Genomic DNA, 24266 nt, shown 5'->3' with positions numbered 1-24266 from the left:
TTCAAGTCCAGTTAACAAATTCACCAGTTCCAGTGTGGTCTACAGCGTCAACGCGTCTAGTCCAATAAAGAAGTCCACTGGTTCCAGCCTGGTCTACAGTGTCAACGGTTAACAGCTACCAGTTCCAGATCAGGATCCAGCCCGGTCTGCAGTTCCAATCCGAGGAGCAAGTCCAGTTTTAGACAAGTTACCAGTACCAAGAATCCTTTGGGAGATTGCTCAAAAATCAGTTCTTAAAGAACATCTTACCAACCCGGTTCCCAGAGCTTTGTTTTACCGGTCCAAGCCCATTTACAGAGATACGCATTACTGGTCCCAGCCCATCTACAGTGATACGCATTAAAGGTCCTAACCCGGCTACAGAGATATGCAATATCAGTCCCAGTCCTATTCCAGAGATACCCATTTCCGGTTCCAGCCCGGTTAGAGAAATATGAAGATCGATCCTAGCCCAGTTCCAGAGATACCCATTACCGGTCCCAGCACAGTTATAGAGATATGAATTATCAATCATAGCCCAGTTCCAAAGATATATATTACTGGTCCCAGACTTGTTCCAGAGCTACATGTTGCTGTCTCCAGCCCAGTTACGCAGATATGAATTACCAATCCCAGACCAATTCCAAAGATACGTATTACTTGTTCTGTAAGGTTATAGATATATGCATTGCTTTTTCCAGACCAGTTCTTCATCTGTTAGTATTTCTAGTCTGGTTCTTCATCTGTTAGTCCTAGTTCCTAAGAATCTCTTGTCTTCTGTTCCCTCATCTTCTTCCAGTGCCTACCTTTAGCAATACCCTCATAATTCACAATCAACTTCCATGTGCAGGACCTTCATTAGACCATCCAACTTCCTGCCTATAGTCTTTACCCCAACTCCTACTCTAGACCTAAGTCAGGGATCATAAACTAAACCAAAACTGACAAATATATCCTTGCACATGCCTTAGTTGGCAGGGTGATTTCACAATATTAATAAGTATATAAGCAGCATTATCTCAAAATCCCATTCCAACAACTATCTATGCAATGCTTTATAGAGTAATAAAATATGTCATGCATATTAGTCCCTACCCCATTGGAGCTTACAGACTAAAATTCCTAATCCACAAGCACTCACACACACACTTACATACTGTATTGTATAAATATGGTAGGGTGATTTTGCCCTATAACAAAGAGGACAAATTGGGTAATCACAAGAGCCCTTTCCAACAATTTATGCAATGTTATAAAGAGAATATGTCATTTATATTAGTCCCTGCCCCATTGGGACTTACAGTCTAAAATTCATAATGCATAAACGTTCACACACAGTCCATAACAAACATACATATTTTATAAAAATCCATGTATACCAGGAAGATATTATCACATCTCTACAGTCTAGAACTTGTGTCTATCCTGAGAGTTATCAGTAATTAATAATAATATTAATTACCTGTCTTGGGTCTACTACTCCTGTTGTTCTATCTTAATGATATGCTTTGTAGTAAAGATGACCTTGCAAAAGTCCAGAAATGCAGTTGTTTGGCTGTTGTCCTCACATTTTCAATCATGAAGAAGGCCCTCCTAAAAAAAATTAGAGGTGTGATAATATGTTCCTGATATACATGCATATCTATTCTTATTATTACTATGATTCTTTCTTTATAATGCATAATTAATAAACACGATAATGTACAGAAATCACAAATCAACTATAAAAGTCCCTGCCCCAGAGGAGCTTACAGTCTAAATTCACTAACAAAAAATCTCTGACAAAAACACAAATTTAGTGCTGCATAAATATTGTCAAAGGCCAATGCAGTCCCAGACCCAGATGTCACTTATTCTAGTCCAGTTAACAAGTTCATCAGTGCCAGGCAGTCTCCATCTTCAATGGTTCAAGTCCAGTTAACAAATCCACCAGTTCCAGTGTGGTCTACAGCGTCAACGCGTCTAGTCCAATAAAGAAGTCCACTGGTTCCAGCCTGGTCTACAGTGTCAACGGTTAACAGCTACCAGTTCCAGATCAGGATCCAGCCCGGTCTGCAGTTCCAATCCGAGGAGCAAGTCCAGTTTTAGACAAGTTACCAGTACCAAGAATCCTTTGGGAGATTGCTCAAAAATCAGTTCTTAAAGAACATCTTACCAACCCGGTTCCCAGAGCTTTGTTTTACCGGTCCAAGCCCATTTACAGAGATACGCATTACTGGTCCCAGCCCATCTACAGTGATACGCATTAAAGGTCCTAACCCGGCTACAGAGATATGCAATATCAGTCCCAGTCCTATTCCAGAGATACCCATTTCCGGTTCCAGCCCGGTTAGAGAAATATGAAGATCGATCCTAGCCCAGTTCCAGAGATACCCATTACCGGTCCCAGCACAGTTATAGAGATATGAATTATCAATCATAGCCCAGTTCCAAAGATATATATTACTGGTCCCAGACTTGTTCCAGAGCTACATGTTGCTGTCTCCAGCCCAGTTACGCAGATATGAATTACCAATCCCAGACCAATTCCAAAGATACATATTACTTGTTCTGTAAGGTTATAGATATATGCATTGCTTTTTCCAGACCAGTTCTTCATCTGTTAGTATTTCGAGTCTGGTTCTTCATCTGTTAGTCCTAGTTCCTAAGAATCTCTTGTCTTCTGTTCCTTCATCTTCTTCCAGTGCCTACCTTTAGCAATACCCTCATAATTCACAATCAACTTCCATGTGCAGGACCTTCATTAGACCATCCAACTTCCTGCCTATAGCCTCCTACTCTAGACCTAAGTCAGGGATCATAAACTAAACCAAAACTGACAAATATATCCTTGCACATGCCTTAGTTGGCAGGGTGATTTCACAATATTAATAAGTATATAAGCAGCATTATCTCAAAATCCCATTCCAACAACTATCTATGCAATGCTTTATAGAGTAATAAAATATGTCATGCATATTAGTCCCTACCCCATTGGAGCTTACAGACTAAAATTCCTAATCCACAAGCACTCACACACACACTTACATACTGTATTGTATAAATATGGTAGGGTGATTTTGCCCTATAACAAAGAGGACAAATTGGGTAATCACAAGAGCCCTTTCCAACAATTTATGCAATGTTATAAAGAGAATATGTCATTTATATTAGTCCCTGCCCCATTGGGGCTTACAGTCTAAAATTCATAATGCATAAACGTTCACACACAGTCCATAACAAACATATATATTTTATAAAAATCCATGTATACCAGGAAGATATTATCACATCTCTACAGTCTAGAACTTGTGTCTATCCTGAGAGTTATCAGTAATTAATAATAATATTAATTACCTGTCTTGGGTCTACTACTCCTGTTGTTCTATCTTAATGATATGCTTTGTAGTAAAGATGACCTTGCAAAAGTCCAGAAATGCAGTTGTTTGGCTGTTGTCCTCACATTTTCAATCATGAAGAAGGCCCTCCTAAAAAAAATTAGAGGTGTGATAATATGTTCCTGATATACATGCATATCTATTCTTATTATTACTATGATTCTTTCTTTATAATGCATAATTAATAAACACGATAATGTACAGAAATCACAAATCAACTATAAAAGTCCCTGCCCCAGAGGAGCTTACAGTCTAAATTCACTAACAAAAAATCTCTGACAAAAACACAAATTTAGTGCTGCATAAATATTGTCAAAGGCCAATGCAGTCCCAGACCCAGATGTCACTTATTCTAGTCCAGTTAACAAGTTCATCAGTGCCAGGCAGTCTCCCAATGGTTCAAGTCCAGTTAACAAATTCACCAGTTCCAGTGTGGTCTACAGCGTCAACGCGTCTAGTCCAATAAAGAAGTCCACTGGTTCCAGCCTGGTCTACAGTGTCAACGGTTAACAGCTACCAGTTCCAGATCAGGATCCAGCCCGGTCTGCAGTTCCAATCCGAGGAGCAAGTCCAGTTTTAGACAAGTTACCAGTACCAAGAATCCTTTGGGAGATTGCTCAAAAATCAGTTCTTAAAGAACATCTTACCAACCCGGTTCCCAGAGCTTTGTTTTACCGGTCCAAGCCCATTTACAGAGATACGCATTACTGGTCCCAGCCCATCTACAGTGATACGCATTAAAGGTCCTAACCCGGCTACAGAGATATGCAATATCAGTCCCAGTCCTATTCCAGAGATACCCATTTCCGGTTCCAGCCCGGTTAGAGAAATATGAAGATCGATCCTAGCCCAGTTCCAGAGATACCCATTACCGGTCCCAGCACAGTTATAGAGATATGAATTATCAATCATAGCCCAGTTCCAAAGATATATATTACTGGTCCCAGACTTGTTCCAGAGCTACATGTTGCTGTCTCCAGCCCAGTTACGCAGATATGAATTACCAATCCCAGACCAATTCCAAAGATACGTATTACTTGTTCTGTAAGGTTATAGATATATGCATTGCTTTTTCCAGACCAGTTCTTCATCTGTTAGTATTTCTAGTCTGGTTCTTCATCTGTTAGTCCTAGTTCCTAAGAATCTCTTGTCTTCTGTTCCTTCATCTTCTTCCAGTGCCTACCTTTAGCAATACCCTCATAATTCACAATCAACTTCCATGTGCAGGACCTTCATTAGACCATCCAACTTCCTGCCTATAGCCTCCTACTCTAGACCTAAGTCAGGGATCATAAACTAAACCAAAACTGACAAATATATCCTTGCACATGCCTTAGTTGGCAGGGTGATTTCACAATATTAATAAGTATATAAGCAGCATTATCTCAAAATCCCATTCCAACAACTATCTATGCAATGCTTTATAGAGTAATAAAATATGTCATGCATATTAGTCCCTACCCCATTGGAGCTTACAGACTAAAATTCCTAATCCACAAGCACTCACACACACACTTACATATTGTATTGTATAAATATGGTAGGGTGATTTTGCCCTATAACAAAGAGGACAAATTGGGTAATCACAAGAGCCCTTTCCAACAATTTATGCAATGTTATAAAGAGAATATGTCATTTATATTAGTCCCTGCCCCATTGGGGCTTACAGTCTAAAATTCATAATGCATAAACGTTCACACACAGTCCATAACAAACATACATATTTTATAAAAATCCATGTATACCAGGAAGATATTATCACATCTCTACAGTCTAGAACTTGTGTCTATCCTGAGAGTTATCAGTAATTAATAATAATATTAATTACCTGTCTTGGGTCTACTACTCCTGTTGTTCTATCTTAATGATATGCTTTGTAGTAAAGATGACCTTGCAAAAGTCCAGAAATGCAGTTGTTTGGCTGTTGTCCTCACATTTTCAATCATGAAGAAGGCCCTCCTAAAAAAAATTAGAGGTGTGATAATATGTTCCTGATATACATGCATATCTATTCTTATTATTACTATGATTCTTTATTTATAATGCATAATTAATAAACACGATAATGTACAGAAATCACAAATCAACTATAAAAGTCCCTGCCCCAGAGGAGCTTACAGTCCAAATTCACTAACAAAAAATCTCTGACAAAAACACAAATTTAGTGCAGCATAAATATTGTCAAAGGCCAATGCAGTCCCAGACCCAGATGTCACTTATTCTAGTCCAGTTAACAAGTTCATCAGTGCCAGGCAGTCTCCATCTTCATTGGTTCCAGTCCAGTTAACAAATGCACCAGTTCCAGTGTGGTCTACAGCGTCAACGCATCTAGTCCAATAAAGAAGTCCACTGGTTTCAGCCTGGTCTACAGTGTCAACGGTTAACAGCTACCAGTTCCAGATCAGGATCCAGCCCGGTCTGCAGTTCCAATCCGAGGAGCAAATCCAGTTTTAGACAAGTTACCAGTACCAAGAATCCTTTGGGAGATTGCTCAAAAATCAGTTCTTAAAGAACATCTTACCAACCCGGTTCCCAGAGCTTTGTTTTACCGGTCCAAGCCCATTTACAGAGATACGCATTACTGGTCCCAGCCCATCTACAGTGATACGCATTAAAGGTCCTAACCCGGCTACAGAGATATGCAATATCAGTCCCAGTCCTATTCCAGAGATACCCATTTCCGGTTCCAGCCCGGTTAGAGAAATATGAAGATCGATCCTAGCCCAGTTCCAGAGATACCCATTACCGGTCCCAGCACAGTTATAGAGATATGAATTATCAATCATAGCCCAGTTCCAAAGATATATATTACTGGTCCCAGACTTGTTCCAGAGCTACATGTTGCTGTCTCCAGCCCAGTTACGCAGATATGAATTACCAATCCCAGACCAATTCCAAAGATACGTATTACTTGTTCTGTAAGGTTATAGATATATGCATTGCTATTTCCAGACCAGTTCTTCATCTGTTAGTATTTCTAGTCTGGTTCTTCATCTGTTAGTCCTAGTTCCTAAGAATCTCTTGTCTTCTGTTCCTTCATCTTCTTCCAGTGCCTACCTTTAGCAATACCCTCATAATTCACAATCAACTTCCATGTGCAGGACCTTCATTAGACCATCCAACTTCCTGCCTATAGCCTCCTACTCTAGACCTAAGTCAGGGATCATAAACTAAACCAAAACTGACAAATATATCCTTGCACATGCCTTAGTTGGCAGGGTGATTTCACAATATTAATAAGTATATAAGCAGCATTATCTCAAAATCCCATTCCAACAACTATCTATGCAATGCTTTATAGAGTAATAAAATATGTCATGCATATTAGTCCCTACCCCATTGGAGCTTACAGACTAAAATTCCTAATCCACAAGCACTCACACACACACTTACATACTGTATTGTATAAATATGGTAGGGTGATTTTGCCCTATAACAAAGAGGACAAATTGGGTAATCACAAGAGCCCTTTCCAACAATTTATGCAATGTTATAAAGAGAATATGTCATTTATATTAGTCCCTGCCCCATTGGGGCTTACAGTCTAAAATTCATAATGCATAAACGTTCACACACAGTCCATAACAAACATATATATTTTATAAAAATCCATGTATACCAGGAAGATATTATCACATCTCTACAGTCTAGAACTTGTGTCTATCCTGAGAGTTATCAGTAATTAATAATAATATTAATTACCTGTCTTGGGTCTACTACTCCTGTTGTTCTATCTTAATGATATGCTTTGTAGTAAAGATGACCTTGCAAAAGTCCAGAAATGCAGTTGTTTGGCTGTTATCCTCACATTTTCAATCATGAAGAAGGCCCTCCTAAAAAAAATTAGAGGTGTGATAATATGTTCCTGATATACATGCATATCTATTCTTATTATTACTATGATTCTTTCTTTATAATGCATAATTAATAAACACGATAATGTACAGAAATCACAAATCAACTATAAAAGTCCCTGCCCCAGAGGAGCTTACAGTCTAAATTCACTAACAAAAAATCTCTGACAAAAACACAAATTTAGTGCTGCATAAATATTGTCAAAGGCCAATGCAGTCCCAGACCCAGATGTCACTTATTCTAGTCCAGTTAACAAGTTCATCAGTGCCAGGCAGTCTCCCAATGGTTCAAGTCCAGTTAACAAATTCACCAGTTCCAGTGTGGTCTACAGCGTCAACGCGTCTAGTCCAATAAAGAAGTCCACTGGTTCCAGCCTGGTCTACAGTGTCAACGGTTAACAGCTACCAGTTCCAGATCAGGATCCAGCCCGGTCTGCAGTTCCAATCCGAGGAGAAAGTCCAGTTTTAGACAAGTTACCAGTACCAAGAATCCTTTGGGAGATTGCTCAAAAATCAGTTCTTAAAGAACATCTTACCAACCCGGTTCCCAGAGCTTTGTTTTACCGGTCCAAGCCCATTTACAGAGATACGCATTACTGGTCCCAGCCCATCTACAGTGATACGCATTAAAGGTCCTAACCCGGCTACAGAGATATGCAATATCAGTCCCAGTCCTATTCCAGAGATACCCATTTCCGGTTCCAGCCCGGTTAGAGAAATATGAAGATCGATCCTAGCCCAGTTCCAGAGATACCCATTACCGGTCCCAGCACAGTTATAGAGATATGAATTATCAATCATAGCCCAGTTCCAAAGATATATATTACTGGTCCCAGACTTGTTCCAGAGCTACATGTTGCTGTCTCCAGCCCAGTTACGCAGATATGAATTACCAATCCCAGACCAATTCCAAAGATACGTATTACTTGTTCTGTAAGGTTATAGATATATGCATTGCTTTTTCCAGACCAGTTCTTCATCTGTTAGTATTTCTAGTCTGGTTCTTCATCTGTTAGTCCTAGTTCCTAAGAATCTCTTGTCTTCTGTTCCTTCATCTTCTTCCAGTGCCTACCTTTAGCAATACCCTCATAATTCACAATCAACTTCCATGTGCAGGACCTTCATTAGACCATCCAACTTCCTGCCTATAGCCTTTACCCCAACTCCTACTCTAGACCTAAGTCAGGGATCATAAACTAAACCAAAACTGACAAATATATCCTTGCACATGCCTTAGTTGGCAGGGTGATTTCACAATATTAATAAGTATATAAGCAGCATTATCTCAAAATCCCATTCCAACAACTATCTATGCAATGCTTTATAGAGTAATAAAATATGTCATGCATATTAGTCCCTACCCCATTGGAGCTTACAGACTAAAATTCCTAATCCACAAGCACTCACACACACACTTACATACTGTATTGTATAAATATGGTAGGGTGATTTTGCCCTATAACAAAGAGGACAAATTGGGTAATCACAAGAGCCCTTTCCAACAATTTATGCAATGTTATAAAGAGAATATGTCATTTATATTAGTCCCTGCCCCATTGGGGCTTACAGTCTAAAATTCATAATGCATAAACGTTCACACACAGTCCATAACAAACATACATATGTTATAAAAATCCATGTATACCAGGAAGATATTATCACATCTCTACAGTCTAGAACTTGTGTCTATCCTGAGAGTTATCAGTAATTAATAATAATATTAATTACCTGTCTTGGGTCTACTACTCCTGTTGTTCTATCTTAATGATATGCTTTGTAGTAAAGATGACCTTGCAAAAGTCCAGAAATGCAGTTGTTTGGCTGTTGTCCTCACATTTTCAATCATGAAGAAGGCCCTCCTAAAAAAAATTAGAGGTGTGATATTATGTTCCTGATATACATGCATATCTATTCTTATTATTACTATGATTCTTTCTTTATAATGCATAATTAATAAACACGATAATGTACAGAAATCACAAATCAACTATAAAAGTCCCTGCCCCAGAGGAGCTTACAGTCTAAATTCACTAACAAAAAATCTCTGACAAAAACACAAATTTAGTGCTGCATAAATATTGTCAAAGGCCAATGCAGTCCCAGACCCAGATGTCACTTATTCTAGTCCAGTTAACAAGTTCATCAGTGCCAGGCAGTCTCCATCTTCAATGGTTCAAGTCCAGTTAACAAATTCACCAGTTCCAGTGTGGTCTACAGCGTCAACGCGTCTAGTCCAATAAAGAAGTCCTCTGGTTCCAGCCTGGTCTACAGTGTCAACGGTTAACAGCTACCAGTTCCAGATCAGGATCCAGCCCGGTCTGCAGTTCCAATCCGAGGAGCAAGTCCAGTTTTAGACAAGTTACCAGTACCAAGAATCCTTTGGGAGATTGCTCAAAAATCAGTTCTTAAAGAACATCTTACCAACCCGGTTCCCAGAGCTTTGTTTTACCGGTCCAAGCCCATTTACAGAGATACGCATTACTGGTCCCAGCCCATCTACAGTGATACGCATTAAAGGTCCTAACCCGGCTACAGAGATATGCAATATCAGTCCCAGTCCTATTCCAGAGATACCCATTTCCGGTTCCAGCCCGGTTAGAGAAATATGAAGATCGATCCTAGCCCAGTTCCAGAGATACCCATTACCGGTCCCAGCACAGTTATAGAGATATGAATTATCAATCATAGCCCAGTTCCAAAGATATATATTACTGGTCCCAGACTTGTTCCAGAGCTACATGTTGCTGTCTCCAGCCCAGTTACGCAGATATGAATTACCAATCCCAGACCAATTCCAAAGATACGTATTACTTGTTCTGTAAGGTTATAGATATATGCATTGCTATTTCCAGACCAGTTCTTCATCTGTTAGTATTTCTAGTCTGGTTCTTCATCTGTTAGTCCTAGTTCCTAAGAATCTCTTGTCTTCTGTTCCTTCATCTTCTTCCAGTGCCTACCTTTAGCAATACCCTCATAATTCACAATCAACTTCCATGTGCAGGACCTTCATTAGACCATCCAACTTCCTGCCTATAGCCTCCTACTCTAGACCTAAGTCAGGGATCATAAACTAAACCAAAACTGACAAATATATCCTTGCACATGCCTTAGTTGGCAGGGTGATTTCACAATATTAATAAGTATATAAGCAGCATTATCTCAAAATCCCATTCCAACAACTATCTATGCAATGCTTTATAGAGTAATAAAATATGTCATGCATATTAGTCCCTACCCCATTGGAGCTTACAGACTAAAATTCCTAATCCACAAGCACTCACACACACACTTACATACTGTATTGTATAAATATGGTAGGGTGATTTTGCCCTATAACAAAGAGGACAAATTGGGTAATCACAAGAGCCCTTTCCAACAATTTATGCAATGTTATAAAGAGAATATGTCATTTATATTAGTCCCTGCCCCATTGGGGCTTACAGTCTAAAATTCATAATGCATAAACGTTCACACACAGTCCATAACAAACATATATATTTTATAAAAATCCATGTATACCAGGAAGATATTATCACATCTCTACAGTCTAGAACTTGTGTCTATCCTGAGAGTTATCAGTAATTAATAATAATATTAATTACCTGTCTTGGGTCTACTACTCCTGTTGTTCTATCTTAATGATATGCTTTGTAGTAAAGATGACCTTGCAAAAGTCCAGAAATGCAGTTGTTTGGCTGTTATCCTCACATTTTCAATCATGAAGAAGGCCCTCCTAAAAAAAATTAGAGGTGTGATAATATGTTCCTGATATACATGCATATCTATTCTTATTATTACTATGATTCTTTCTTTATAATGCATAATTAATAAACACGATAATGTACAGAAATCACAAATCAACTATAAAAGTCCCTGCCCCAGAGGAGCTTACAGTCTAAATTCACTAACAAAAAATCTCTGACAAAAACACAAATTTAGTGCTGCATAAATATTGTCAAAGGCCAATGCAGTCCCAGACCCAGATGTCACTTATTCTAGTCCAGTTAACAAGTTCATCAGTGCCAGGCAGTCTCCCAATGGTTCAAGTCCAGTTAACAAATTCACCAGTTCCAGTGTGGTCTACAGCGTCAACGCGTCTAGTCCAATAAAGAAGTCCACTGGTTCCAGCCTGGTCTACAGTGTCAACGGTTAACAGCTACCAGTTCCAGATCAGGATCCAGCCCGGTCTGCAGTTCCAATCCGAGGAGAAAGTCCAGTTTTAGACAAGTTACCAGTACCAAGAATCCTTTGGGAGATTGCTCAAAAATCAGTTCTTAAAGAACATCTTACCAACCCGGTTCCCAGAGCTTTGTTTTACCGGTCCAAGCCCATTTACAGAGATACGCATTACTGGTCCCAGCCCATCTACAGTGATACGCATTAAAGGTCCTAACCCGGCTACAGAGATATGCAATATCAGTCCCAGTCCTATTCCAGAGATACCCATTTCCGGTTCCAGCCCGGTTAGAGAAATATGAAGATCGATCCTAGCCCAGTTCCAGAGATACCCATTACCGGTCCCAGCACAGTTATAGAGATATGAATTATCAATCATAGCCCAGTTCCAAAGATATATATTACTGGTCCCAGACTTGTTCCAGAGCTACATGTTGCTGTCTCCAGCCCAGTTACGCAGATATGAATTACCAATCCCAGAGAAATTCCAAAGATACGTATTACTTGTTCTGTAAGGTTATAGATATATGCATTGCTTTTTCCAGACCAGTTCTTCATCTGTTAGTATTTCTAGTCTGGTTCTTCATCTGTTAGTCCTAGTTCCTAAGAATCTCTTGTCTTCTGTTCCTTCATCTTCTTCCAGTGCCTACCTTTAGCAATACCCTCATAATTCACAATCAACTTCCATGTGCAGGACCTTCATTAGACCATCCAACTTCCTGCCTATAGCCTTTACCCCAACTCCTACTCTAGACCTAAGTCAGGGATCATAAACTAAACCAAAACTGACAAATATATCCTTGCACATGCCTTAGTTGGCAGGGTGATTTCACAATATTAATAAGTATATAAGCAGCATTATCTCAAAATCCCATTCCAACAACTATCTATGCAATGCTTTATAGAGTAATAAAATATGTCATGCATATTAGTCCCTACCCCATTGGAGCTTACAGACTAAAATTCCTAATCCACAAGCACTCACACACACACTTACATACTGTATTGTATAAATATGGTAGGGTGATTTTGCCCTATAACAAAGAGGACAAATTGGGTAATCACAAGAGCCCTTTCCAACAATTTATGCAATGTTATAAAGAGAATATGTCATTTATATTAGTCCCTGCCCCATTGGGGCTTACAGTCTAAAATTCATAATGCATAAACGTTCACACACAGTCCATAACAAACATACATATGTTATAAAAATCCATGTATACCAGGAAGATATTATCACATCTCTACAGTCTAGAACTTGTGTCTATCCTGAGAGTTATCAGTAATTAATAATAATATTAATTACCTGTCTTGGGTCTACTACTCCTGTTGTTCTATCTTAATGATATGCTTTGTAGTAAAGATGACCTTGCAAAAGTCCAGAAATGCAGTTGTTTGGCTGTTGTCCTCACATTTTCAATCATGAAGAAGGCCCTCCTAAAAAAAATTAGAGGTGTGATATTATGTTCCTGATATACATGCATATCTATTCTTATTATTACTATGATTCTTTCTTTATAATGCATAATTAATAAACACGATAATGTACAGAAATCACAAATCAACTATAAAAGTCCCTGCCCCAGAGGAGCTTACAGTCTAAATTCACTAACAAAAAATCTCTGACAAAAACACAAATTTAGTGCTGCATAAATATTGTCAAAGGCCAATGCAGTCCCAGACCCAGATGTCACTTATTCTAGTCCAGTTAACAAGTTCATCAGTGCCAGGCAGTCTCCATCTTCAATGGTTCAAGTCCAGTTAACAAATTCACCAGTTCCAGTGTGGTCTACAGCGTCAACGCGTCTAGTCCAATAAAGAAGTCCTCTGGTTCCAGCCTGGTCTACAGTGTCAACGGTTAACAGCTACCAGTTCCAGATCAGGATCCAGCCCGGTCTGCAGTTCCAATCCGAGGAGCAAGTCCAGTTTTAGACAAGTTACCAGTACCAAGAATCCTTTGGGAGATTGCTCAAAAATCAGTTCTTAAAGAACATCTTACCAACCCGGTTCCCAGAGCTTTGTTTTACCGGTCCAAGCCCATTTACAGAGATACGCATTACTGGTCCCAGCCCATCTACAGTGATACGCATTAAAGGTCCTAACCCGGCTACAGAGATATGCAATATCAGTCCCAGTCCTATTCCAGAGATACCCATTTCCGGTTCCAGCCCGGTTAGAGAAATATGAAGATCGATCCTAGCCCAGTTCCAGAGATACCCATTACCGGTCCCAGCACAGTTATAGAGATATGAATTATCAATCATAGCCCAGTTCCAAAGATATATATTACTGGTCCCAGACTTGTTCCAGAGCTACATGTTGCTGTCTCCAGCCCAGTTACGCAGATATGAATTACCAATCCCAGACCAATTCCAAAGATACGTATTACTTGTTCTGTAAGGTTATAGATATATGCATTGCTTTTTCCAGACCAGTTCTTCATCTGTTAGTATTTCGAGTCTGGTTCTTCATCTGTTAGTCCTAGTTCCTAAGAATCTCTTGTATTCTGTTCCTTCATCTTCTTCCAGTGCCTACCTTTAGCAATACCCTCATAATTCACAATCAACTTCCATGTGCAGGACCTTCATTAGACCATCCAACTTCCTGCCTATAGCCTCCTACTCTAGACCTAAGTCAGGGATCATAAACTAAACCAAAACTGACAAATATATCCTTGCACATGCCTTAGTTGGCAGGGTGATTTCACAATATTAATAAGTATATAAGCAGCATTATCTCAAAATCCCATTCCAACAACTATCTATGCAATGCTTTATAGAGTAATAAAATATGTCATGCATATTAGTCCCTACCCCATTGGAGTTTACAGACTAAAATTCCTAATCCACAAGCACTCACACACACACTTACATACTGTATTGTATAAATATGGTAGGGTGATTTTGCCCTATAACAAAGAGGACAAATTGGGTAATCACAAGAGCCCTTTCCAACAATTTATGCAATGTTATAAAGAGAATATGTCATTTATATCAGTCCCTGCCCCATTGGGGCTTACAGTCTAAAATTCATAATGCATAAACGTTCACACACAGTCCATAACAAACATACATATTTTATAAAAATCCATGTATACCAGGAAGATATTATCACATCTCTACAGTCTAGAACTTGTGTCTATCCTGAGAGTTATCAGTAATTAATAATAATATTAATTACCTGTCTTGGGTCTACTACTCCTGTTGTTCTATCTTAATGATATGCTTTGTAGTAAAGATGACCTTGCAAAAGTCCAGAAATGCAGTTGTTTGGCTGTTGTCCTCACATTTTCAATCATGAAGAAGGCCCTCCTAAAAAAAATTAGAGGTGTGATAATATGTTCCTGATATACATGCATATCTATTCTTATTATTACTATGATTCTTTCTTTATAATGCATAATTAATAAACATGATAATGTACAGAAAACACAAATCAACTATAAAAGTCCCTGCCCAAGAGGAGCTTACAGTCTAAATTCACTAACAAAACATCTCTGACAAAAACACAAATTTAGTGCTGCATAAATATTGTCAAAGGCCAATGCAGTCCCAGACCCAGATGTCACTTATTCTAGTCCAGTTAACAAGTTCATCAGTGCCAGGCAGTCTCCATCTTCAATGGTTCCAGTCCAGTTAACAAATTCACCAGTTCCAGTGTGGTCTACAGCGTCAACGCGTCTAGTCCAATAAAGAAGTCCACTGGTTCCAGCCTGGTCTACAGTGTCAACGGTTAACAGCTACCAGTTCCAGATCAGGATCCAGCCTGGTCTGCAGTTCCAATCCGAGGAGCAAGTCCAGTTTTAGACAAGTTACCAGTACCAAGAATCCTTTGGGAGATTGCTCAAAAATCAGTTCTTAAAGAACATCTTACCAACCCGGTTCCCAGAGCTTTGTTTTACCGGTCCAAGCCCATTTACAGAGATATGCATTACTGGTCCCAGCCCATCTACAGTGATACGCATTAAAGGTCCTAGCCCGGCTACAGAGATATGCAATATCAGTCCCAGTCCTATTCCAGAGATACCCATTTCCGGTTCCAGCCCGGTTAGAGAAATATGAAGATCGATCCTAGCCCAGTTCCAGAGATACCCATTACCGGTCCCAGCACAGTTATAGAGATATGAATTATCAATCATAGCCCAGTTCCAAAGATATATATTACTGGTCCCAGACTTGTTCCAGAGCTACATGTTGCTGTCTCCAGCCCAGTTACGCAGATATGAATTACCAATCCCAGACCAATTCCAAAGATACGTATTACTTGTTCTGTAAGGTTATAGATATATGCATTGCTTTTTCCAGATCAGTTCTTCATCTGTTAGTATTTCGAGTCTGGTTCTTCATCTGTTAGTCCTAGTTCCTAAGAATCTCTTGTCTTCTGTTCCTTCACCTTCTTCCAGTGCCTACCTTTAGCAATACCCTCATAATTCACAATCAACTTCCATGTGCAGGACCTTCATTAGACCATCCAACTTCCTGCCTATAGCCTTTACCCCAACTCCTACTCTAGACCTAAGTCAGGGATCATAAACTAAACCAAAACTGACAAATATATCCTTGCACATGCCTTAGTTGGCAGGGTGTTTTCACAATATTAATAAGTATATAAGCAGCATAATCTCAAAATCCCATTCCAACAACTATCTATGCAATGCTTTATAGAGTAATAAAATATGTCATGCATATTAGTCCCTACCCCATTGGAGCTTACAGACTAAAATTCCTAATCCACAAGCACTCACACACACACTTACATATTGTATTGTATAAATATGGTAGGGTGATTTTGCCCTATAACAAAGAGGACAAATTGGGTAATCACAAGAGCCCTTTCCAACAATTTATGCAATGTTATAAAGAGAATATGTCATTTATATTAGTCCCTGCCCCATTGGGGCTTACAGTCTAAAATTCATAATGCATAAACGTTCACACACAGTCCATAACAAATATACATATTTTATAAAAATCCATGTATACCAGGAAGATATTATCACATCTCTACAGTCTAGAACTTGTGTCTATCCTGAGAGTTATCAGTAATTAATAATAATATTAATTACCTGTCTTGGGTCTACTACTCCTGTTGTTCTATCTTAATGATATGCTTTGTAGTAAAGATGACCTTGCAAAAGTCCAGAAATGCAGTTGTTTGGCTGTTGTCCTCACATTTTCAATCATGAAGAAGGCCCTCCTAAAAAAAATTAGAGGTGTGATAATATGTTCCTGATATACATGCATATCTATTCTTATTATTACTATGATTCTTTCTTTATAATGCATAATTAATAAACACGATAATGTACAGAAATCACAAATCAACTATAAAAGTCCCTGCCCCAGAGGAGCTTACAGTCTAAATTCACTAACAAAAAATCTCTGACAAAAACACAAATTTAGTGCTGCATAAATATTGTCAAAGGCCAATGCAGTCCCAGACCCAGATGTCACTTATTCTAGTCCAGTTAACAAGTTCATCAGTGCCAGGCAGTCTCCATCTTCAATGGTTCAAGTCCAGTTAACAAATTCACCAGTTCCAGTGTGGTCTACAGCGTCAACACGTCTAGTCCAATAAAGAAGTCCTCTGGTTCCAGCCTGGTCTACAGTGTCAACGGTTAACAGCTACCAGTTCCAGATCAGGATCCAGCCCGGTCTGCAGTTCCAATCCGAGGAGCAAGTCCAGTTTTAGACAAGTTACCAGTACCAAGAATCCTTTGGGAGATTGCTCAAAAATCAGTTCTTAAAGAACATCTTACCAACCCGGTTCCCAGAGCTTTGTTTTACCGGTCCAAGCCCATTTACAGAGATACGCATTACTGGTCCCAGCCCATCTACAGTGATACGCATTAAAGGTCCTAACCCGGCTACAGAGATATGCAATATCAGTCCCAGTCCTATTCCAGAGATACCCATTTCCGGTTCCAGCCCGGTTAGAGAAATATGAAGATCGATCCTAGCCCAGTTCCAGAGATACCCATTACCGGTCCCAGCACAGTTATAGAGATATGAATTATCAATCATAGCCCAGTTCCAAAGATATATATTACTGGTCCCAGACTTGTTCCAGAGCTACATGTTGCTGTCTCCAGCCCAGTTATGCAGATATGAATTACCAATCCCAGACCAATTCCAAAGATACGTATTACTTGTTCTGTAAGGTTATAGATATATGCATTGCTTTTTCCAGACCAGTTCTTCATCTGTTAGTATTTCTAGTCTGGTTCTTCATCTGTTAGTCCTAGTTCCTAAGAATCTCTTGTCTTCTGTTCCTTCATCTTCTTCCAGTGCCTACCTTTAGCAATACCCTCATAATTCACAATCAACTTCCATGTGCAGGACCTTCATTAGACCATCCAACTTCCTGCCTATAGCCTCCTACTCTAGACCTAAGTCAGGGATCATAAACTAAACCAAAACTGACAAATATATCCTTGCACATGCCTTAGTTGGCAGGGTGATTTCACAATATTAATAAGTATATAAGCAGCATTATCTCAAAATCCCATTCCAACAACTATCTATGCAATGCTTTATAGAGTAATAAAATATGTCATGCATATTAGTCCCTACCCCATTGGAGCTTACAGACTAAAATTCCTAATCCACAAGCACTCACACACACACTTACATACTGTATTGTATAAATATGGTAGGGTGATTTTGCCCTATAACAAAGAGGACAAATTGGGTAATCACACGAGCCCTTTCCAACAATTTATGCAATGTTATAAAGAGAATATGTCATTTATATTAGTCCCTGCCCCATTGGGGCTTACAGTCTAAAATTCATAATGCATAAACGTTCACACACAGTCCATAACAAACATATATATTTTATAAAAATCCATGTATACCAGGAAGATATTATCACATCTCTACAGTCTAGAACTTGTGTCTATCCTGAGAGTTATCAGTAATTAATAATAATATTAATTACCTGTCTTGGGTCTACTACTCCTGTTGTTCTATCTTAATGATATGCTTTGTAGTAAAGATGACCTTGCAAAAGTCCAGAAATGCAGTTGTTTGGCTGTTGTCCTCACATTTTCAATCATGAAGAAGGCCCTCCTAAAAAAAATTAGAGGTGTGATAATATGTTCCTGATATACATGCATATCTATTCTTATTATTACTATGATTCTTTCTTTATAATGCATAATTAATAAACACGATAATGTACAGAAATCACAAATCAACTATAAAAGTCCCTGCCCCAGAGGAGCTTACAGTCTAAATTCACTAACAAAAAATCTCTGACAAAAACACAAATTTAGTGCTGCATAAATATTGTCAAAGGCCAATGCAGTCCCAGACCCAGATGTCACTTATTCTAGTCCAGTTAACAAGTTCATCAGTGCCAGGCAGTCTCCCAATGGTTCAAGTCCACTTAACAAATTCACCAGTTCCAGTGTGGTCTACAGCGTCAACGCGTCTAGTCCAATAAAGAAGTCCACTGGTTCCAGCCTGGTCTACAGTGTCAACGGTTAACAGCTACCAGTTCCAGATCAGGATCCAGCCCGGTCTGCAGTTCCAATCCGAGGAGCAAGTCCAGTTTTAGACAAGTTACCAGTACCAAGAATCCTTTGGGAGATTGCTCAAAAATCAGTTCTTAAAGAACATCTTACCAACCCGGTTCCCAGAGCTTTGTTTTACCGGTCCAAGCCCATTTACAGAGATACGCATTACTGGTCCCAGCCCATCTACAGTGATACGCATTAAAGGTCCTAACCCGGCTACAGAGATATGCAATATCAGTCCCAGTCCTATTCCAGAGATACCCATTTCCGGTTCCAGCCCGGTTAGAGAAATATGAAGATCGATCCTAGCCCAGTTCCAGAGATACCCATTACCGGTCGCAGCACAGTTATAGAAATATGAATTATCAATCATAGCCCAGTTCCAAAGATATATATTACTGGTCCCAGACTTGTTCCAGAGCTACATGTTGCTGTCTCCAGCCCAGTTACGCAGATATGAATTACCAATCCCAGACCAATTCCAAAGATACGTATTACTTGTTCTGTAAGGTTATAGATATATGCATTGCTTTTTCCAGACCAGTTCTTCATCTGTTAGTATTTCTAGTCTGGTTCTTCATCTGTTAGTCCTAGTTCCTAAGAATCTCTTGTCTTCTGTTCCTTCATCTTCTTCCAGTGCCTACCTTTAGCAATACCCTCATAATTCACAATCAACTTCCATGTGCAGGACCTTCATTAGACCATCCAACTTCCTGCCTATAGCCTCCTACTCTAGACCTAAGTCAGGGATCATAAACTAAACCAAAACTGACAAATATATCCTTGCACATGCCTTAGTTGGCAGGGTGATTTCACAATATTAATAAGTATATAAGCAGCATTATCTCAAAATCCCATTCCAACAACTATCTATGCAATGCTTTATAGAGTAATAAAATATGTCATGCATATTAGTCCCTACCCCATTGGAGCTTACAGACTAAAATTCCTAATCCACAAGCACTCACACACACACTTACATACTGTATTGTATAAATATGGTAGGGTGATTTTGCCCTATAACAAAGAGGACAAATTGGGTAATCACAAGAGCCCTTTCCAACAATTTATGCCATGTTATAAAGAGAATATGTCATTTATATTAGTCCCTGCCCCATTGGGGCTTACAGTCTAAAATTCATAATGCATAAACGTTCACACACAGTCCATAACAAACATACATATTTTATAAAAATCCATGTATACCAGGAAGATATTATCACATCTCTACAGTCTAGAACTTGTGTCTATCCTGAGAGTTATCATTAATTAATAATAATATTAATTACCTGTCTTGGGTCTACTACTCCTGTTGTTCTATCTTAATGATATGCTTTGTAGTAAAGATGACCTTGCAAAAGTCCAGAAATGCAGTTGTTTGGCTGTTGTCCTCACATTTTCAATCATGAAGAAGGCCCTCCTAAAAAAAATTAGAGGTGTGATAATATGTTCCTGATATACATGCATATCTTTTCTTATTATTACTATGATTCTTTCTTTATAATGCATAATTAATAAACATGATAATGTACAGAAAACACAAATCAACTATAAAAGTCCCTGCCCCAGAGGAGCTTACAGTCTAAATTCACTAACAAAAAATCTCTGACAAAAACACAAATTTAGTGCTGCATAAATATTGTCAAAGGCCAATGCAGTCCCAGACCCAGATGTCACTTATTCTAGTCCAGTTAACAAGTTCATCAGTGCCAGGCAGTCTCCATCTTCAATGGTTCCAGTACAGTTAACAAATTCACCAGTTCCAGTGTGGTCTACAGCGTCAACGCGTCTAGTCCAATAAAGAAGTCCACTGGTTCCAGCCTGGTCTACAGTGTCAACGGTTAACAGCTACCAGTTCCAGATCAGGATCCAGCCCGGTCTGCAGTTCCAATCCGAGGAGCAAGTCCAGTTTTAGACAAGTTACCAGTACCAAGAATCCTTTGGGAGATTGCTCAAAAATAAGTTCTTAAAGAACATCTTACCAACCCGGTTCCCAGAGCTTTGTTTTACCGGTCCAAGCCCATTTACAGAGATATGCATTACTGGTCCCAGCCCATCTACAGTGATACGCATTAAAGGTCCTAGCCCGGCTACAGAGATATGCAATATCAGTCCCAGTCCTATTCCAGAGATACCCATTTCCGGTTCCAGCCCGGTTAGAGAAATATGAAGATCGATCCTAGCCCAGTTCCAGAGATACCCATTACCGGTCCCAGCACAGTTATAGAGATATGAATTATCAATCATAGCCCAGTTCCAAAGATATATATTACTGGTCCCAGACTTGTTCCAGAGCTACATGTTGCTGTCTCCAGCCCAGTTACGCAGATATGAATTACCAATCCCAGACCAATTCCAAAGATACGTATTACTTGTTCTGTAAGGTTATAGATATATGCATTGCTTTTTCCAGACCAGTTCTTCATCTGTTAGTATTTCTAGTCTGGTTCTTCATCTGTTAGTCCTAGTTCCTAAGAATCTCTTGTCTTCTGTTCCTTCATCTTCTTCCAGTGCCTACCTTTAGCAATACCCTCATAATTCACAATCAACTTCCATGTGCAGGACCTTCATTAGTCCATCCAACTTCCTGCCTATAGCCTTTACCCCAACTCCTACTCTAGACCTAAGTCAGGGATCATAAACTAAACCAAAACTGACAAATATATCCTTGCACATGCCTTAGTTGGCAGGGTGATTTCACAATATTAATAAGTATATAAGCAGCATTATCTCAAAATCCCATTCCAACAACTATCTATGCAATGCTTTATAGAGTAATAAAATATGTCATGCATATTAGTCCCTACCCCATTGGAGCTTACAGACTAAAATTCCTAATCCACAAGCACTCACACACACACTTACATACTGTATTGTATAAATATGGTAGGGTGATTTTGCCCTATAACAAAGAGGACAAATTGGGTAATCACAAGAGCCCTTTCCAACAATTTATGCAATGTTATAAAGAGAATATGTCATTTATATTAGTCCCTGCCCCATTGGGGCTTACAGTCTAAAATTCATAATGCATAAACGTTCACACACAGTCCATAACAAACATACATATGTTATAAAAATCCATGTATACCAGGAAGATATTATCACATCTCTACAGTCTAGAACTTGTGTCTATCCTGAGAGTTATCAGTAATTAATAATAATATTAATTACCTGTCTTGGGTCTACTACTCCTGTTGTTCTATCTTAATGATATGCTTTGTAGTAAAGATGAATTTGCAAAAGTCCAGAAATGCAGTTGTTTGGCTGTTGTCCTCACATTTTCAATCATGAAGAAGGCCCTCCTAAAAAAAATTAGAGGTGTGATAATATGTTCCTGATATACATGCATATCTATTCTTATTATTACTATGATTCTTTCTTTATAATGCATAATTAATAAACATGATAATGTACAGAAAACACAAATCAACTATAAAAGTCCCTGCCCAAGAGGAGCTTACAGTCTAAATTCACTAACAAAACATCTCTGACAAAAACACAAATTTAGTGCTGCATAAATATTGTCAAAGGCCAATGCAGTCCCAGACCCAGATGTCACTTATTCTAGTCCAGTTAACAAGTTCATCAGTGCCAGGCAGTCTCCATCTTCAATGGTTCCAGTCCAGTTAACAAATTCACCAGTTCCAGTGTGGTCTACAGCGTCAACGCGTCTAGTCCAATAAAGAAGTCCACTGGTTCCAGCCTGGTCTACAGTGTCAACGGTTAACAGCTACCAGTTCCAGATCAGGATCCAGCCTGGTCTGCAGTTCCAATCCGAGGAGCAAGTCCAGTTTTAGACAAGTTACCAGTACCAAGAATCCTTTGGGAGATTGCTCAAAAATCAGTTCTTAAAGAACATCTTACCAACCCGGTTCCCAGAGCTTTGTTTTACCGGTCCAAGCCCATTTACAGAGATATGCATTACTGGTCCCAGCCCATCTACAGTGATACGCATTAAAGGTCCTAGCCCGGCTACAGAGATATGCAATATCAGTCCCAGTCCTATTCCAGAGATACCCATTTCCGGTTCCAGCCCGGTTAGAGAAATATGAAGATCGATCCTAGCCCAGTTCCAGAGATACCCATTACCGGTCCCAGCACAGTTATAGAGATATGAATTATCAATCATAGCCCAGTTCCAAAGATATATATTACTGGTCCCAGACTTGTTCCAGAGCTACATGTTGCTGTCTCCAGCCCAGTTACGCAGATATGAATTACCAATCCCAGACCAATTCCAAAGATACGTATTACTTGTTCTGTAAGGTTATAGATATATGCATTGCTTTTTCCAGATCAGTTCTTCATCTGTTAGTATTTCGAGTCTGGTTCTTCATCTGTTAGTCCTAGTTCCTAAGAATCTCTTGTCTTCTGTTCCTTCATCTTCTTCCAGTGCCTACCTTTAGCAATACCCTCATAATTCACAATCAACTTCCATGTGCAGGACCTTCATTAGACCATCCAACTTCCTGCCTATAGCCTTTACCCCAACTCCTACTCTAGACCTAAGTCAGGGATCATAAACTAAACCAAAACTGACAAATATATCCTTGCACATGCCTTAGTTGGCAGGGTGTTTTCACAATATTAATAAGTATATAAGCAGCATAATCTCAAAATCCCATTCCAACAACTATCTATGCAATGCTTTATAGAGTAATAAAATATGTCATGCATATTAGTCCCTACCCCATTGGAGCTTACAGACTAAAATTCCTAATCCACAAGCACTCACACACACACTTACATATTGTATTGTATAAATATGGTAGGGTGATTTTGCCCTATAACAAAGAGGACAAATTGGGTAATCACAAGAGCCCTTTCCAACAATTTATGCAATGTTATAAAGAGAATATGTCATTTATATTAGTCCCTGCCCCATTGGGGCTTACAGTCTAAAATTCATAATGCATAAACGTTCACACACAGTCCATAACAAACATACATATTTTATAAAAATCCATGTATACCAGGAAGATATTATCACATCTCTACAGTCTAGAACTTGTGTCTATCCTGAGAGTTATCAGTAATTAATAATAATATTAATTACCTGTCTTGGGTCTACTACTCCTGTTGTTCTATCTTAATGATATGCTTTGTAGTAAAGATGACCTTGCAAAAGTCCAGAAATGCAGTTGTTTGGCTGTTGTCCTCACATTTTCAATCATGAAGAAGGCCCTCCTAAAAAAAATTAGAGGTGTGATAATATGTTCCTGATATACATGCATATCTATTCTTATTATTACTATGATTCTTTCTTTATAATGCATAATTAATAAACACGATAATGTACAGAAATCACAAATCAACTATAAAAGTCCCTGCCCCAGAGGAGCTTACAGTCTAAATTCA

Source organism: Taudactylus pleione, unplaced genomic scaffold (assembly GCF_031769625.1).
Source record: "Taudactylus pleione unplaced genomic scaffold, aTauple2 ptg000176l, whole genome shotgun sequence".
NCBI lineage: Eukaryota > Metazoa > Chordata > Amphibia > Anura > Myobatrachidae > Taudactylus > Taudactylus pleione.
This window is presented reverse-complemented; position numbering follows the sequence as displayed.